This window comes from Zea mays, chromosome 8 (genome assembly GCF_902167145.1).
Source record: "Zea mays cultivar B73 chromosome 8, Zm-B73-REFERENCE-NAM-5.0, whole genome shotgun sequence".
Classification (NCBI taxonomy): Eukaryota; Viridiplantae; Streptophyta; class Magnoliopsida; order Poales; family Poaceae; genus Zea; species Zea mays.
The window spans coordinates 149,953,560-149,958,068 of NC_050103.1; the positions used below are offsets into that span (position 1 = coordinate 149,953,560).

Genomic DNA, 4,509 nt, shown 5'->3' on the forward strand with positions numbered 1-4,509 from the left:
GAGCACCCTTCCTTGCAAACGGAGAGGCAACGCAAGGAAGCAGCCACATACCAGGAAAGTAGTTCATGTCTATGACATAAAACTGGTCTCTTGTTTCGTGCTCCCTAATCATATCAATGTTGAATAGTCTAAGACCCTGCCAATCAGGTGAAAGGAAAAAGCAAAATGAGACTAATTCACTCTAAAGTCTGAACAGGGGAAAAACGAAGGCGCAAGAATCACATTACCAGTCGTCGACGTAGTTCTCGTGCCAAGATCTCAAGCAATGGTCTCGGAGGAAGTTCTGATAGGGGCATGTTAGAAAATCAGTTGCCTACAGTGTTTTCTAATGCAACGGAAAAACCTACAAGGACAAAAAATTGGACAAAAAAATTTCACGAAAGGACCAAACTATGATATTTCCTTTTACTTCAATTGAATTCAAAAACTGCAGATACAACATAATGAGGGCTAAGTTTGTTATAATGATTCAACTCAAAGAAAACAACCAATTGGAATTTCCTTCTACCTGGCCCATTGAGCCAGTAAAGTCAAGTACTGGTGGGCATACTGTACTATTTCATATTAGCAAATTTCAGACACAAATTTTCTTCTGGGAGAAATCTGCCATTGACAAGAAATGCGAAGGGACTGAAACAAAGTAATGCATGCCAAGATTTTCTGATCACTGCTGATATAAAACAACAGACGATCTGTACTTCTATTGAAGTGAAATAGATTCTACTTACCAGACGATATGAACTAATAGCAGGTATAACTCAGGGTTCCAAGAGCTCTAGCCATCTTTAATTTTTAACTGGAAATGTAAGATCTTTTATATCTTTAGATAAGCTGGAAATACTTACTACCACATGAGCAGGGGACAATGGCAAGTCAGGCCCATTGCCATCAGCAAACGCAGAGCCTCTGCCACACCACGCCTTGAGCACCCCGTTAGTATTCAAGCTAAGCCCCAATCCTATCTCTGGCAGTGCCAAAGCTCCATCGTCGTCGCCATTGGCAGGCTCAGGACTCTCCTCCTCGTATATTGTCCCCAGTGACTTCTTCTTAATCTTCTTCTTGTCTGTCACCTTCGCCATTGCCACTGAAGGCGGTGGTGCCGGGGTAATGTCTTTCACAGGTATGGCAGGGCACATCCACAATTCAGGATCGACATTATGCCGCTTCAGCGCTTGATTGATGATGATATTCTAATCCTGCCGGAAGCTGAGCCTGAGCACCATAAGGTTCCTGAGGTAGGGGTGCATCTTGGATCCGGGCATGTTGGAGTCAACGCTTGAGCCTGATACGGACGCCCCGTTGTTTTCCATAGAGAGCTTACCCAAGATGCCATCGATGCCCTCGGCCGCGCTCTGGTCGACGCCACACAGAATAGAATCGGCGTCGAAACCGTCATCATCATCGAAGCCAAGATCCTTGGGCTCGTCAGGCGCCGCCGCAACGTCGTCAGGGGTCGCAGGAGACGGTGCAGGGTCACGGAACTCGCTGAAGATGCTGCGCACGGAATAGAATCAACGTCGAAACCGTCGTCATCGTCGAAGCCAAGATCCCTGGGCTCGTCAAGCGCCGCCGCAGTGTCGTCAGGGGTCGCAAGAGACGGCGCCGGGTCACGAAACTCGCTGAAGACACTGCTGATAGCAACGGGCGACGGGCAGCTCTTAGCGGCGGGGATCCGCGGCGTCAGAGGCGGCGGCGGCGGGTCGCGGAGGAGGAAGGCGTCGTGGCCGCCGGGGACTGGGAAAGGCGGGAGGAGGTCGGAGCAGGACGAGTCGTCGGCGAGCGCGGAGGCGAGGCCGAGAGGCGGCGCCGCACCCTAGCGACGGGGAGGGGTGTGGCGGGGGCAGGCGACGCAGTGATAGGGAGAGGCAGAACCTGCGGGCGTTGATGCAGCACAGAGGGAGCGTGGGAGGGCGGAGGGACAGCAGAACCGTGCGCCATTGGGAATTGTGGACGCCTACAATAGGTACTTAATTAGTAGTAGAGAAATGAGTGGGATGGCACGACATTATGCATGGTGCATGATATTTTTACTGAAGGACCAATGATGCGACCAGAGAGGTAAATGGGAGCCAATCAAACTTTTGGTGCTAAAAACCGAGATTGAGCACTTCACTTTAATTGAGACAGAGAAAACGATCAAACCAAATGCATATCAGCGAATCGGTGGTCTCATGATTTCAAAATGTTTCTAATACTCACATGAGACCAGCAAAACAAATGGATCGCAAATCGGACACCGAAAAGTCCGAATCGGTCCAAAACCTTGTCGCGAACTAGTGTTGATTTCAGCAACACGAAATTTAGTTCTCGGATGCGAAACTAAACCAAATGAACTCCAATTGAGATGAAATTTACACACATCTTGACAAAAGTTTTTTCAAGGTCTGCTCAAATTTTTAGCTCAATTGGATTTGTAAATCAATTGTAGATTTGAAAATACGGTTAGAATCGGGGTTTTTTAGAACGAGTTCAAACTGAGTTCTTTTCAAATCACAACCAAAATCTACAAAAATAGGGTGTATGTCGTGATTCCAAAAGTATAACTCAGCACTAATCAATCCCCAAACCAAATCCTCACATAAGAACCCGATGGTTTTTCACAAGATCACAAAGAGAGGAGTTTTCACAAGATCACAAAGAGAGGAGAGGGAAGAACACATGAGCAAAGAGACTCAAAATTTCAGCAAGAATAAAAACTGAGATTGAGAGCCAACCAAAGCCGTGGGCGAAACCGACCACCCTTCCTCGGATTAATCGATGATGATTACAAAACACAGACGTGAAGGTTCAAAGCGCTGCAGATCTATGGCTACAAAACTGGGTACTCTAGGGAATAGAAAACAACTGGTGCTAAAACCTTAAGCAAATGAAATGGCTGAAACAACCAGCCCTACCCTTCTATTTATATAGGGTTATTACTATTTCTTAAACTACCCCTAGATACATAGAACATTTCCACTTAGCCGGGGGCGAAATAGACCAACTCTTAATATTTTGATCTGACGGTCATGCGCTCCACACGAAGCTGCTTTGCCTTGATGCACCCTTCACGGTGATGCCACGTGCCGCCTCTGATTCCCGCTGGAACTGCCACAACCGAGTTTTGAGTCCAAACTCGGTCAAAAACCCTCTGTCCATAGTGTTGGGTTGTTTTTCGAGGATCAACCACCAAACCATCGTGAGTAGCATACCGCATGCGCGTCCCATATGTCCTGGACACGTGTCCCGCCAGTCCTCGACCGTGCCAGCGACACGTCTCGCTCCATCACGTCCTCGCGCGAGTTTGTGTCCTAGGTGTCATCCACCACATCTAGTCACCCGGTGACTCTAGTCCCTCGGTCAAGTCGCAGCGGTCCCTCAGCATGAATTCTTTGTCGAGTGCTCGACAAAAAGCACTCGGCAAAGCGCCGAGCACTCGACAAAGAGCCAGATTCCGGTAGTGATGACCTTCACCTTTGATGCAATTTCCAACTCTTCCACTAGCGGCCTTATGATCAGTTGGAGACATGATTGGGAGGAATTATGAGAGATTTTGGCTTGTTGAGGATTTAAACCTACTCAATCCTGTTCAAATCATATGGATTAAGATTAAAACGAACAAGCCATAAAAAGTTTTTTGATGTCCTCCTTAACCACAACTTTTGCAAGCTAGCAAGGACGTCCAAATTAAGTTGGACTCTCAATCCGTGCTAAGTTCGAGGTTTTCTCGGAATCTAGGACGAATCTGTAGTAAAACGGATGTCTAGGATGCATACAGACTCCGTTTTCGATGATCCACGTATGGATGAAAAGATAACATCATTACCTAACTAATGATACTGGTTTGAGGTCCAAATTTCATCGGAGTCAACAAGAATCGACAATATAGTGTCTAAAATCTGTCAGGATATGATATTACCTTATTTAGGTTGTTTGGACCTTGTAACGAGTTAAACACTTATGTACACAAAAGGGGTCATTACATGCCCCTTAGACTAGTTATTTGAAATGCAGAGCTTCTACCGTTGCGTAAAAAACATAAGCACTGCAAACGGAAGGAGTGGCATCTTCCGGACGTCAGTAAGCGGTGTCGAAGCGAACTGTGTATCGTTCCTCGGCTTTTATTTAGTTTTTTCGTATATTTCTATCGTCATATCAGGGTTTGTTATTGGGCATCACTGGTCGCTCCTAGGTTGAACACCTGTGTGTCCTTTGGCTTAAAGGAAACACTGACGTGCGTGGACGATGGGCACACTGTTTGCATACTACTATGGTTCTTGCTCACCAAAAACAAACACAAGTGCTCATTGCTTGCTCGCCTTTTTCAGGGCAAGCGTATTCTCGGTGTTAGAATACCCGTTTAGGGTTTGGGGTCTTCCCCGTGTAATGACCATCTCACCCCTCTGTAATGGGCCTGACCTAGTTTACTCAGCCTATTAATATATCACCCAACCCCTGTTACGGTTAGGGTTCACATTCTAACTTGGTATCAGAGGTAGGGTTTCTTTTTTTTTCCAAACCAGCCGTCGG

General features: G+C 46.6%; 1 pseudogene; it reads right to left on the reverse strand.

The window, feature by feature from the left end:
• Positions 1-393: 393 nt before the first annotated feature.
• Positions 394-3,266, reverse strand: LOC103637380 (uncharacterized; annotated as a pseudogene).
• Between the last annotated feature and the right edge of the window lie 1,243 nt (positions 3,267-4,509).